Source organism: Typopeltis vanoorti, chromosome 3 (genome assembly GCF_054136105.1).
Source record: "Typopeltis vanoorti isolate ZY-2024b chromosome 3, IOZ_Tvanoo_1.0, whole genome shotgun sequence".
Taxonomy (NCBI): Eukaryota; Metazoa; Arthropoda; class Arachnida; order Uropygi; family Thelyphonidae; genus Typopeltis; species Typopeltis vanoorti.
In genome coordinates this window covers 85,446,788-85,462,305 of record NC_143551.1, presented here as the reverse complement: position 1 = coordinate 85,462,305, position 15,518 = coordinate 85,446,788, and positions in this window count along the sequence as shown.

The window sequence follows — 15,518 nt, the reverse complement described above, 5'->3', positions numbered from 1 at the left end:
CTATGTCATGGAGATAATTCATGCAGTTTATAGTTTAATAAATGTTGAGGAGCTCATGCCATACTATGAAAGTGCTTATCCTCCATTGGATGTTACAGTTAAATAACTTCAGGTACAATGAAGTAAAAATTATCCGTCCGATTGATTCATTTTGTCTTTTAAATGCCATATTTAAGTAAAAAAAAAAAAAAAAAAAAAAAAAAAAACAGATCGATGTTTTGAATAGTTTTTAAAAGAAAAGAAAAATGCGAAGGATATAACAAGAAAACAAAGCATTCTTTGCATTTCTGTCGTGTACCAGGAATTTCTCGGTTATTATAACCTGGCATGGTATTTGTGGTGTGGTGGGACGTTATTACTTGTGACTCAAGCGACGCTCACTGGTAGAAGAACAGGCCCAACACACCAATAGGGCTGCATTTGTTAGAGGTTTTTGCCAAAGCAACTCACGTAGTCCACCACTGACCACATACATAAGAACAGCATTGTTGTGTATGGAGGGGGGGGGGGAAGAAAAACCGGGTGGAGAATGAGACCGGGCGGGGGGGGGGGGGGGTTAGACCTATTACAGCTGTGAGCACGGGCTGTTACAGCTGTGAGCACCGACTCATCTGCTTTTATTGCTGGTCGTGTACAAAGAAGACAAGCCACTATTGATTTTGAACAAGATTTATGCAATCATCGCTACACAAGCAGGGAGTTGAGACACGTTCTCATAAATAGCCCCTGTGTATGCTCCGATCCGAGGGTGGATCACTGGGCATTCCACGACGGGGTTTTAGTGGGGAAGCAATTACAGCACGCGGCGACAGCCACTGCGTTTATTACCGACCTGGTGAGTCAGTGAGAAAGGATGCAAGTGTGTTACTCCCCTTGCATATTGAGACTGCCTCGACCGAGGCAAATGGCGCCCGACATGCTGATATTCTAATATTTAAACCGTGCTTCCGTATAGTTGTCGAGTTCCTATCCCTCCCCCCTCGTAACTCTGTTCTTATCTAGCTCCCCCCCCATCTCTCTCTCCACCTCCTCTGGTGATCAGGAAATGTATGAGATATGTAGAAGCCCGCCCCCTTACAATGGTGACATTGTGTGTGTTTATATAGCCTCCGAGTGACGTTAAGGAAAAAGGTAATTGTCGCTGATGGAACACAACATGCACACCGAACGCGATCCTTCAACAGGGTTAAAGGTCATTTGCGGTGCAAATAAAAAGCACGCATCTTGGAGGAGGAAAAATAAGATACTGTAAAGATGAGAGAGATGAGTAGAAATTAAAAAAAAAAGGAAATGTATAATCATTAAGGAAAAGAAATAATTAGAGAATAAAAATAGAAAGAATGAAGAATAAATCGAAATATAGCAACGAAAAATGGAGAGATGTTCAATTTTGATGGTTGTTATTTACAAATATTAAACAGAAAACGTCACAAATGTGTCAGAATGTAACTTGACTAAGTATTGTATAATTACATTGATTGCGTCAAAATTATGTCACTAAATAATCCCAAAAAGAGGAATATTGCATTTCAAAATCAATTAAATTAATGTATCTTGTAAATATCATACAGAATTTGAGTATTTTATTTATTATTATTAATTTTTTACGGATTATTATTTTTTATTTTTTTTTTGAAAGGCGACGATAAATAAATAGAAACATTAAAACACTTCCGGTTTGTCCTGATAGGAAGTTTCCTCCAGCTATTCAACAGTTTACTACTGTTAATTGTAGCCTGGCTTGCTGTTAATGGTTACGTGAATAGCCGGGAAGGATAGTAATCACATGGTAAGCGAAGTGTTAATAGCAATATTTTCCAGTCGTCAGACTTGTCCTAGTAATTTATAAATGCTTAATGAACTCACTAAAATTACTCACAATAAGGCAACCACCTTTATCAACAAAGTTCTTTGAAATATAAACAGTGGGCAATGTCTTCGAGTTTTCTAAAATAACAGATTTTTTTTTTTTTAAATATTTAAACAGCAAATAATTTTTTATTTAAGCAAAGTGGATATTAGAGCCAGCATTATTTCAATATTATTTTTTAGTAATTAATTTTTTTTTTATCGTTTGCAATAACGCTGTTGTACAATAAAATAACCTAGATTGTTGTACAATAACATAGATATTAGGCCTAACATTTTTATGCCGTATTTATTTTTATCCACACGTGCTTCCATTTCAGTTAGTGGCGCTGCTGCATGCGAATGTTGTCAAGGTAACCAAAAGTTTAATATGCGATTTCATTAGGCGTCTGCCACTAGACTCCGATAAATTCCGTGCAGAATTATTTTTGCATGTTTTCCGTTTATTTTTCATTAAGTGCTACTTTAAAAGTCAAGAGTTTAATTTATGCGTTTATTACATCTTCCGTTAGTTACCGGGCACTGTTTAAAGCGTAAAATCCTTTTATTACGTGACTGGTAACATTGAAAAGGTTGTAAAGTTGGTAAGAATACTTATATATATAAAAAACATAAAATAAAATAAAATAAAAAAACAGCTACTTGTGGTTAAAATTTTGTTTGAGTAGTGGTTTTTAATTAATTGTCTACAAAAAGAATGTAATTATATTAATAATTGAAAATATTAAGGAAAATTCTATATTCTTTGTTATTTCTTATAATATATTAGCTAAGATCGAAGTGCAGTGAAATGCGGCACATATATAAAAATTATTTAAAAGTGTTTTAATGTTTAAATTTAAAATCAAGTTCAGAAAACTTTATGTCGAGTTTTTTTTTTTTTTTTTTTTTTTGAGTCCTTTTAAGGACTTCCAGGTTAACGAATTGCAATGCTGTAGCCAAAGAAGTTTTAACTGAGGCTCGGCTATTGCCGTTACCCAGCCATGACTAGAGCTTTTAGCTCAATAACACCCCATCCACACAGATTTTCTTCATTCAGATGAAGGGATAAGAGTCAAGGACTCAGTCCATCTCCCAGTTCTTTTAAGAACTTTATGTTGATTTCCCGTGTGGTGGCCGGGAAAGAATAACCCTAATGTAAATCCATGCATGTCGTAAGAGGCGACTAAAACTGACGCTGAGTTTCGAGAGTTAGCTCTCTCAGGTTTCTTCCGGAATTTTTCTCCCGGTGAGGGGGGGGGGGAGCTTATTTCTGGGGAGCTGCCCTCGGAGAGCATTTTGAGTCTCTGGGGAAGGTGTTCTCCGGCGTGGCCCGTGAGGGGCTTCGTCAGTGGACGCTTTTCCCTGGAATATGAGCGGTTCTGCTCGGTGGTGGTGGTGGGGGGGCGTCACTGAGTAAAGCCAACGCTGAGTTGGACGATCTTTCGGCCACTATTGAGTGGTCTAGGGATCGTTCTAATTTTTATATAGGGCTTTACTTACTGTACGTATCAGCCCCAATGTAGCTGATGCATGTCGTACGACGTGACTAAAATGGGCATCCTGAGAAGGTAATGGATGGCAATGCTGTAGCCAATGAAGCTCTAACTGAGGCTTGGATATTGCTGTTACCTTCTTGCCATGATCAGAGCTTTAATAGCTCAATAACACCTTATCCTTACACTGTCCGCTACAGATATAACGGGGAAGATAAAAAGCATTCTTGCTTCGCCCCTTTAAGCCGGTCCTTATAAGGACTTTATGTCGATTATTTTGGGTATTTATGTATCTGTCATTTTCCCTGAGATTTCTTCGGATTCAAATCTAATAAAATAAAAATCTCCTGGGGTCTATCAGTACAGGAATAAATCTCGGAGGACGATTATACAACCAAAGATTAGTTGGAATTTCGATGGCATAATTAAGGACATGGGATCATTATATTATTCCTGTTTGTTGCATGTATGCTCTGGCAGCTTTGTCTATCCTGCAGGACGAAAAACCAGACTTTCTGAGAGGGGAAAAACTTTACCGCCTTTGTATGAGACCAGTTAACTCACCATCATTTGAAAATTCCCGATAAAGGTTCTGCGTGCCTTAGACAGAATCCGAACTGGAATCTTTCGCAGATTACGTGGAAAGATCGTAGGTCACATGTCGCCATTCGATAAGATAAGCTGATTTGCCACACAACAGACATCAGCTTCAAGGATGAAAGATTTACTCGATTTAAAAAAAAAAAAAAAAAAACGTGTAGACCTAGTATTGCAAAAGACTAACTAGTACTGCTTAAAACATAAGACAGTCCACATCCACTTTTTCATGTATAGTACCGTGTTTGCTATTAAACAGAATTAGATATTTCAGTTGATACCTCTGACAGAATAATGGATTTATTCACAAAACAGTATTTTGTTGTTTCTCTATATAATAAAACCGTATGAAGAAGAGACATGCGGCTTTCAGTTGTACAGGAACTGAGTTCAATTCTGGTCATGAAACGAAGAATCTTTATATCTGTTTTACATCTGAAGGTGGAGTTAGCCAGTCTGAATTGCTAGCTGAATAAAATATCGGAACAGTTATCAGTAGGATGGGCCTTATAGAAGTAGAGCTAAAGTGTGCTTAGAAAGCCGGTAAGATGGAGAAATAATGTTAGTGTGTGTCTGTCAGCATTCCTTATTATAGCTATAATCAAGCCGAGAGAAGTTCATACAATTCAGGCGATATTATTATTTTAATTATTATAACCGGAACTTTCAATATTTGGCAGGCAATTTTTTTTACGGTCAATGCAATAAGACATTTTTTTTTATTAAAGAAAATATGATATATCGAATATCCATTGTCTCCCCCATTAAGTTGAGTTTTCACAATAAAAATGCCCCTTCCATAAGATTCACTGTTGCGTAGCTGGGCTAATGTTAAAGTGTGCACGAGGCATGTAATTGTATAGCTGAGATTCAATAAAACTGTTTAACAATGGTATGTGGAATCATTGTTGGGTACTGTGGAAAAATTCTTCGTTGTGATGTGGTTTTTCAATACACATAAAGAGACCATTGTCATGCTAAAATACAATCAAAAATCCGGAGGTGGAGCCAACCGAATTCTTCTGTCAAAATTCATTCCAGTTACTGAAGCTCGTTTAATTTCACTCACCGAAATGTCTTATCAACGTGTTGTAAGATTGAGGATGATAAAAGAAGTTACTTAAGTGGCTTATTTTCTGATCTAGCCTGAGTGTATTGTTACCGTTGAGCAGCATTATAATCTAGTCTTTTCTTATTCTTGCTTCGTATTTCATCATCTTCAACTGCCCCTTTATATTTGTATAATGAGTCGTATTTGTTCTGCGGCAGGTGAATCTTTCTCCGCCACTTTTTTTTCTTTGTTATTCTACTTTGTTACTTTCATTATAAACAAAGGATGTAACAGATAACTTTTCTTCGTTACTATGGGGACGAGATGGACTTTAAATGAGGTGCATATTTTTGGGTGGTGGTGGAAAGTGTAATCCCCGTGTTGGAAACCCAGGTAGTAATTAAAGAGGGTGTCTAAAAGCATGTCTGCCGCAACCTTTTGTATCGACCGTACGAAGTCGGTCGGTAGGAGGCGGGAGGATTGCCGAAGGCCACCAGAGAGAGAGAGAGAGAGAGAGAGAGCTTGTGTACCAGTGGAGGGATTGCAATGAATTGCCCAATATCGTTATTCGAGAGATTAATCGTGGACGGGGGAACACAATATTTCTCATGCCTGCTTTACCTGAGTATCAAATCCTCGTAAGTGACAAGGGTGATGTTTTTACTCGAGCTGCTGCGAAGATTTTTTTTTTTGGGGGGGGAGAGGAGGATTGGAAGGAGCGGGGAACTTCCCCGTTTAAAGGAAAACCCTCTCTTCTTTGGTGGCCCAAAATGTGTCTAACGCCATTTACTAATTTTTTTTTAAGTAAAAAAGGAAATAAAGTTTCCTTCTTTTTCTGTCTCTCTTACTGTGAACTTTGTCCTTCTTGCTTTCTGGCTAATGTACCGTGGAGGCGAGAATTCTGACGCGTGTTATTGTGAGATGCACACACCTGTTCTATTACTTCCCTCCTCTACGTTTTTTTTTTTTCTTCTTCTTTTTTCCCTCTTCCTTTGGACTAGTTGGCGTGACCAGATGTCATTTGCTGCTTCACAACAAGTCTGCGGATCAACGGTGTGCAACGTTGGATGCCAGGTTTACCTGCTCTCTTTCTACCCCCCCCCCCCCACGTCTTTTTTTTTTACTCGTGTTCGAAGATTTTTATCACTGGCTTAGCTGTAAAACGAGTCTCGTAATGGGATGGTACTTACCGAAGTCGGGAAAGATGAAGGGCGGGGGGAAGAGTTAGCAGATTACTGTTCATTAGGCCAAGTCTTGCTGATAAGATGATTCAAACTGTTTCTTTTCTTCCCCCCCCCCCCACAAAAATTGTTTTCTTTAACCTCTTGGCACAAATCGTACTTCCAGAAGAGCATTGTGGAAATAAAATAATTCTTATACAAATAAAGTACTATTATAGCATCATCGTTTGGAACAAGAGTATACACAAACGACATTCTGTGTTTTTGATAATAAAATAACTTTATTTTAAGTACACACACACACACACTTGAATGTGAGTTTTCTTTGTTTGAGACAGATGTGAAGTCACACTAGGTGTAGCTGACGTGCTAGTGTCATCATCATCAAATTACTGATATTCATATCCTGGGGGAATGGACGACATATGATAGTATTACATGAAAAGATTATAGTTATATTGGAGTCCGAGTTCTTTTCAGTGCTCTTGAAAAGAGTAAACAAAGAAGCAAATCGCTTCCTTAAGACATCAGGCAATATTGGAAATAATAGTTTGGCAAATTGACTTTTAATTGTATTCGAAATCATAAAGGAAGAGGAGGGGGGAACACACACACACACAGAGAGAGAGATGGGATAGGAGTATGGATAGAACTGGCAACCAAGGTTGCGTTTTGTTCTTGCTGACATCATTGTGTATTACTTGCTAAATTGCTTTTTTTTTCTTCACCTCATAATTTCGTATTAACGCGATGAAGGACGTCGTTTTTTTTTTTAAATAAAATGTTTTGCTTGATAGCTTGATAAAGATGCGAGGTCATGCATTTGGTGAGATGAAAAATGTGTTTCCAAGAAGGGAAACCCTATCACCGCCGTATAAGACAGTAAGACATAACGAATGCTGCTATACACAACATTCAAAGGCTCTGCACCCAATTTTCTCAGACTTTTTTTCTTCTTCCCCACACCAAAAATGTCGGTCTTCTCAGATACAAGCCTGGATCTAATTCTGTTGTATACAGTGGATCTATTTAGCCGTAGTTTCTCAAAAATCCACTAGGTGGTAGATGATGTCGCTATATAATCATCACAGCTTATCAATATGACTTCATAAATGCTCTCAAACCAAAGAGAAAAGTATAGACCCAATAAGATACCTCACGTTCCTTATTTTCTAATTATTATTGTTTTGTTAATTTGAGTCAAATGTAGGAAAAGTTTTAAGCGCGCAATGACTGTTTCTACAGAATAAAATAACGGCACGTGCATTGGTCTTAGCTATTGTATGGATTTTAACATCGCTACGTTGAAAAAACCAATTGGAAAGACCCGAATTCCAAATGTGTCTAGGACACGAAGAATTTTATGTTTTTCGAGAAAAGGTGAGTTAGCCGGTCTCATGCGGTGGGTGAAGGATTTTTTTCTCCTGTCATCCCGTACAAAATAGTGTATGAGTGTATGGGTGTTCTGATAAGCCAATCGGAAGAACGCATGCAAGTGACAAATCAAAATTAAACTGGGCCTGTGTATGGAAGTAAAATAGCAACAGAAATGCTTGATATAATTAAAGAAATTTCAAGCGATCTTTAATAATATGCTAGAGAGAGAGAGAGAGAGAGAGAGAGAGTGAACCAGAATATACAAACAAAACATACGCATTATATAAGATAGGCGAAGTTGGACTAAAATAATCATGAATCAAACAAACTTTCTTAAAGCGAACTATACAGGCCATTAAATTAAGTTTTAAGAATATTTTCATTGAGAATTCGTTTCGTTCGTTTGTTAAGAATCTTGTTTCTGAAGATCTATCCAAAAGACTTGTTTGTGTTGTTAATATTTGTCATCTTGTTACCAAAAAAGTTGCTCATACATTGCGAGTGTACTTGCCTCCAAATAGTCCATCAGTTGCTGTTCATGTTTGTTATTTTTTACCTGAGTAGTTTTAACTTAGCAACAATGCTAATTATAGATATATAAATAAGATACTATTAAGACCAGCGTAATGATAAATGTTATTTGGATAGATTAGTCCACCATGGATTCTCCCTCTGGACAACGACTGCTCATGAAAAAAAAAAAAAAAAAAAAGGAAAAATCGAATGTTGAGGATGTACTAGGAAAGACCCCTTCTTTATGATCCTATTCGGTCTTCTCTCCTACTTGAGCACAGTTTTCAGCGTAGCGTATAGTTTCAAGGGCTCGTCCTCTGAGGGACGTATATTCGGTCCACTCTAGCTACGTTCCTAATTGAGAATGGGAGACACTAAACAAGCAGTGCCGTATCTACCCCATCATTAGAAACCCTCTGAACGTGTAATTTGCCGCCAAGGCGTGCGACTTCCGCTTGTGCCAGACACTCGGTGCGAAGGGAGGCAAGCATTATTAACTATCCCTAGCCTCAAGAAAACCGCTGCTATATCCTAAAGCGCTTTGTTGTTCGCCTTAAATGCGGGTGTGAGTAGCTTCTCTATTTCTCACGCAGCTTACAATAGCGGACGGATAATTACAAAAACCTTCGAGTCGATCATGTTTGTCTCCTGCCGTCATTTTGCTGCAGTTCTTCAAAACAATCGTATGTCACGAACAAATGCGATTTCCAATACACTCGATGAAGGATCCGACAAAATATCGAAACGATTGTGGATCTACTTTTTTTGAGCGGAAGAATACTTATCGCATTCTTTGTAGGCATGACCCATTGTAGATAATCTTCTGCTACTAATGTTTCTTATCGTGCATCAGTTTTTTTTTTACAAGTCTTTTGAGGAAAAAAAATGTCTGGATTGACATGCTGATGAGGACTAATATTGATAAAAGAGTTTTGATTGAGAGTATACTAAAAATGAGCTTACGAAAGACATTGAACGTATTCAAAACACTAATTATCTAAACCAGGATTGTACTTTAAGGGGCCAGGGCTTTGTATGAGTGGGGGGAAGGCGGGAAAATTGATAACACGGATCATATACTGAATACATTGTCTACCAAAACTAAGTCATTTCATGGATTCCGGAATATTTTAAATGCTTGATTGTATTTTATGGCAGATAACAAAAAATATTATCTGGATGTACAAAAATAAATAAAATAAAATAAATAATAGCACAGTCATTCACCCTGATCGGTTCTGTGGTCTGTGTTGATTTTATGCAACTACCGTAAAAATAGGGTCAAACATGCAATTAAGGAGGTCATAGGAAAAACAAGAACCAGTATAACAAACAGATGCCATCCTACTTTTGGTCTCTCATTCTTTTTTTTTTTTTTTTTTTTAATAAATCAAAGGAAAAACACGTTTTCATTCCCTCTGGTTACAGAAAATAATCTTCTACTATTACTATGCAGATTAAAGTACATTTAAAAAATGAGCTGATGTCCCAGAATATAAAATTATCGGAACTTTAATTTGTAAAAACAACTTGAATCAGGAATCAAGAAGCAAATTTAAAAAGTACTGCAATCAAGTGTCTAATACATCGCGAGTTTAAAGACCAAATTATTACATTGAAATAAATTTGGAATTTTTTCATTCAACAAAACGGTTATAAAATTTTCGATTTATTTATGAATGTAAAGATGCTCGTCCTAATATAACGAACTGATAATATTGCCCAAGTAAAGACTGTAGGAGACTAACCTCTCCCATCTTTTTCATTAAGACTTATAATAAATGGAAAAGCTTTGAATACGAATGCTAATACGCTTGGGGGAAATCAAATGATAATATTATTGATTTGTATCCGACTCTATAAACAACGGACTTTTATTTTGACCAAGGCCGTCAACATTTCTCTCCGGGTACTCCGAATATCTTTCGGGCACGAGTCAACAAACCGGAAATGCATTTATCCCTTAAAATAATACTTAACCCGTTACACACTATTCGATTTTTCATCCCAGATATCAACATTTCTTAGGCTAAAGACTGTGTTCAAGTTTTTTTTTTTTTTTTTTTTTGTACCGAGTCTCAGGTTACTCCACGGTTATTAAGCCGGACAGAACCCGGTTACCACAAAGCAAACAACGACATCCACACGAACATTTCACTCCGGGTTCTAAAAGAGAGAAAAACTGGATGTCTCTGTTGCAAGTCATTCTTCAAGGCAGTGAGTGCAGCACCTTTCCATTTTTGTCATACAACGCTTCGTTAAACTTCACCGCATCTATTCATTACCTCGGAGAGCTTTCAATAGATGCATTAGTGGTGTGCGATGTCCAAAGTTTCCTAACAGGGTACAGCTTTTGCCGCACACACGCGGTATTCACTGAGCAGTTTCCGCTGTTCGTGTGTATTTCGACTTCGGAAGGTGGTGCTTCATACTTATCCTCCTCCTCCACCACCTCCTCCTTCTACCCCCCCCCTCACGATGAAATAGCGTAGCGCTAGTTTTCAGACATCTATTCAGCATCTACTGACCGCGAGGCATGCAGTGTAAACCTCCTCCAAGTCTAAAGAATTCATTCTGGTCCATTAGATTTTACGTCATTAATATCGCTTGTGTCAGCCACACTGTTTCTACCGCCCTTTTGGAGGCCTGCTCTCTCTCTCTCTCTCTCTCTCTCTCACCGAGAAAGGTTAGATCCTTGCTTGCCTTCAGGGCCTCAAGATTGGAGTCTTACAGACGTCTGTACTTTTCTGGGAGATCGTTTGATGCTATGTGACGTTTTTGACTATTCGCAAAAGGGGGAACTGGAAATAAAAAAAAAAGTTTTTTTTTTATAGTTATCAAAAGAAGGGAGTTTATAATATTACCTTTACTGAGAGTGGTGGTTTTATAGAAATAGAGTTTTACTTCATGTAGGAAACTTGTTTGGGAGTTTGCTGCTTTCAGGAAACAAATAAAAAAAAAAAAGTAAAGCTAAAGACGAACAATACAAAGCATCAGATAGAACGAAAGAAAGAAAGAATAAAAACTTGATAATAATACAACTTATAAGTTTGACGTACCTTGTGTATGGTTTCAGTAATGATTATTTCTACTTTATTTCCAGTTTCCAAATGAAGTTTTGTCCTGCGTATAGGACAATATTGTTTTATAAAATCGCTAGAACAAAATCATCTTCTACATAGGACAAAACTTTAAACTGTTTTATATGTAGGACAAAAATTTTGTACTGCATATAAAAGTTTGTCCTATATATATAAACGCAAAATCACTTTAGAGGACAATTTTTTTGCTCCTAGAAGAAAATTTAATTTTTTTATATGTAGGACAAAATTCATTGTGCTGCGTTTAAAACAGTTTTTTCCATTCACAGGGAAAAAAATTCGTTTACATAAGACAAAACTGTAAATGTCTATATACGCAGAAAAAATGTTCTTGTGCCATATAGAACAGCTTTGTTCAGATTCTATAACAGAAAATTACTGCATAGGACAAAATTTTCCTCTACGTAGAAAAACTTTAATTTTTCTATATATAGGACAAAATTTATTGCACTGTGTATATTTTTTGCTTTACATAGGACAGAACTAAACGTTTTCTGTATTCAGAGCAGAATTTCTTGTACCGAGTACAGAACAGTTTTGTTCGGATTCTATAAGACAAATATTACTGCATAGGACAAAATTTTGTCTAGATACTTCTGTAAACACCATCGTTATTGGCAAATGGAAAAAAATCCCGAATGTTCAACAATATATCTTTAACTTTCCAAAAAATGCCCCTTATTGAAGTAACACCCCTCAATTCTAAACATCTGTTAGGTGGCTTTTTTTTGTCTAAATTTTTCTGGACGACCTTGGACGTTTGCGATATCAAGTTTAGTTGTGCATAATATACATTAACAGCACACACACCCAGGGTTACTGAGGACTCATGACTGTAATTCATAACCTCAACTGCAGGTTACGTCAGTAGATAACGACCAATAAGCTAGGATTATTGACGTCTGCTTAAAGCAATGAAATGATTTGTTTCTAAAGACGTCACTTATACCTTCCTGTAAAAACGGACGTCAATTCCTAATACGATACTTGATCAAGTTGTCCATAGATGGCGCTATCGAACACGTGGGAAGGTATCAAATTTCACGAGCGAGAAATTGTCGCTTATTATAGCATTTTGGGCTTTTTTTTTGTGACGTGTTTTTTTTTTTTAAAGGAGAGGGGGGGGGTTGGTTTATTTCATATCGTGGAAGCTAACGCCGTAGGGTGACAAAGAAGGGGGGGGGGATAAAACGTCTGTCAGCGCGTTTAGTAGGATACGTGACTGTCTCTCTAATAACGGTCGACAGACAGCTGTTCCCGTAGCGGGTCAGGTAAAAATGGGTTCGCAAGGAGTGCCGAGTGTAATAGTATTTGTAGGCCGTCATAATCAGAATTGGTGCCCAGAGGTTGAGTGCTATTAAGTCACGCGTCTTTGTCCCAACGACCAGCCTCCAGACCCCATTCACTAGCTTAGACAAGCGGATTCTCGACTTCTGTGTTCTACCAACAAGGAAAACTAATGACTACGTACGTAAATCATGTTTTCAGCTACACCTTACTTGTCACTTATCAACGTGCCCTTCACTAAGGGAATGGGAGTTATTAAACGTTCGAAAAACGAAAGGACAGGTGTCACTAGGTACGTTCTTTTCACCTCGCTTAAATTGCCTAAAATTCGATTCTGGCAAACGAATTCCGATAGAAAACGGTGGGTAATGGTAGCAATCCTCCCCCCCTAATCTCCCTCCTCAACCTTCCCTCTCGTAGAGCATTAATAAGTAGGGAAGATAAATCACATTAATTTATTTAAGGGTAGAACAAGAATGACGCAAGGGTTGCATACCAGAGGTCCCCGGCCATCATATTCCATTAATTCGTGTAAGGGATGAAGAGAATTATAAATAACGGCTACAGAATGAGTTCAAGAAGATCCGACAGGCGGATGAAGGAAGATATATATACGTTGTTCCTAAGCAAATGGCTTTGATAGTCGGGCTTTGGGTGGTCCTGAATAAAAGGGGTGGGCATGGTTAAGAGTCAAAGTAATAAAACTGCTCTTGTTACACTCTGCTTATTAAAGGCACGCATTTGTCAACCAACCATTCGCATAAAGAACAAGCAACAGTTTCACCTTCGAAGAGTTCTCATTTCTCTTGTAAGATGCCTCAAGGATATGTTCGTGTTGCATAAAAGATGGGTGTAGGGAAACTAAAAGGCGTCTGTGCACGCCGTATTCGAATGTATGAATTAATATTTCTGCTTTTTAATGTTTCGTTTAAAATCATTGGGTGGAAAAAATAAATGTCTGGCAGTTTAAGTAAGCGTGGTATCTGATTGGTTAGATTTTTGAAAACTACCCAATAGTTGTATATTTCACGAGACAGTCGAAAAATAAATGAGCAGTTTGCACGTGTCGATAGCAGCATTGTTAGAAATATTCAAATATTTGAAAACTACAAAAATGCAGTTTAAATAATGGTGATATCTAATTAACGACTTCTGAAATCTACCCAATGTGTTGTTGTCTATTTCTCGAGTGAGATTAATAAATAAACTACAAGTTATTATTTGTCGGTATCGGCATTGTTAGAAATATTGAAACAATTGAAATCTTATGTAATGAACAACAATCGTTATCACACATTATTCAAGATAACTGGAAATTCACCCAACACAGTCTTCTTTTTTTTTTTTTTTTACTTCTGCTCTAGTCACCAATACAAATATCTTCATTGGATAGTAGGACTCACACAAGTAAGGAAAAACACTGACCTAAATATAGCAACAATTCACGACAAGAATAGAAATGAATCGAACGCAGTTTGCTATCGAATTATACCTTCGGCTTACTTCAAAATGTTCCACGAAAAACTGCAAACATGTTTAAAATGACACCGATCCTTGGAGGCGGAGGAAACGGCATGTAGCGTATGAGTCAGGCATTTAAGTGCCCTCACTTGCAATCTGTCTTCGTGTAGAGACAGTTGTGTACAAAGCCAACAGTTCTTTTCTCTTTCCCCTGCGGTATTTCTTTTTTTTTTCCTGTCAGGAGGCTTAAGGCAGTTTAACTTTGAAGTTCCAAGCATTCCCTACATAATTTGTGTCTGCCATGGCATAACTGTTTGAGAACAAAGGCTCTACATGCATGGATCTTGTTGATAGACAAGCTTTATGCAAACCGTTTGTCGGGGTTAGTCACAGCAGCGCTATTATCCGAGTGCTCTTGAGAGAGAGAGAGAGTACAAATATCTAAAATGATCCTTTAAGAATCTATTAATCCCTGTAGTTGTATTCTCCCCAGTCAACAATCCTAATGTTAATTACCTTCAAATGCCTACAAAGCTTGTTTGTCGTCTGTTCTGTCAACAATGAATTCCCCTTCTGGTAATAACAATGGGACTTTTTTGACACTTGTGACGTAACAAAAGTTTATTATTACGTAGATATCAGTCTGATTTATCTTTTTTTTTTTAATCTGTTTTTTTTTAATGCAAATATTTGTTCATTTCTTCTGAGAAATGTACAAATACAAGAATTTGTTATTCTTCCAATTTAAATCGGAGAAATGTATAAATATTTGTACATTTCTCCGATAACTGTTTCTTTCCTGTTATTCTTCCAATTTAAATACAAGTATTTGTACATTTCTCAGAGAAATGTACAAATACAAGAATTTGTTATTCTTCCAATGTAAATCGGAGAAATGTACAAATATCTGTACATTTCTCCGATAACTGTTTCTTGTTATTCTTCCAATATCTATGCCTGAAAAAAATGCATAAAATATCATTGGAACTATTTTTAATCATAAAAAAAATGTCTTAGGTGATATTTTTTATATCTAGTGAGACAGCATAATACTCAAAGTTGAGAATTTTTCTGAGGACAAAAAGTCATAATAAGAGCTCTTTAAAACATCAACAGTATGTCTCAACGTCTTTTTTCTTTCTCTCTTTCTTTCTTTTACCATGCAGTATGAATGGGTTAGTTAAACTAATTACAAAATAGCCCAGTCAACGATCTGCTAACGTTGTCGCCAGATAGCAATCGACAACCATCTCCATGGCAACGAACAACAAGAAAACAAAAGTTCACATGTGAATTGTGGGTGATGATAAAAATATAAACAGATAAAATGAAATAAAACAAGCACTTCATCGCAACGTTATGGTACGGGTACATGCGTTTGGAACACGTACTTACGGATAAAGAAACAGGTTCCGTTCTGTTGACTTTAACCCTGAAACACTGCCATATTTAAACGATCTAAAGAAGCCTTGTACACGTGTTTATTCTGTGGAGGTTGGAAATGTCAATAAAGTTTGTATGCGCGTTGCAAACACTCCAATACAACCCGTATTATTTTGAAATTAGCCTCCGTTTTGGAGTATGCATTTCCTAACCTACTTTGGAT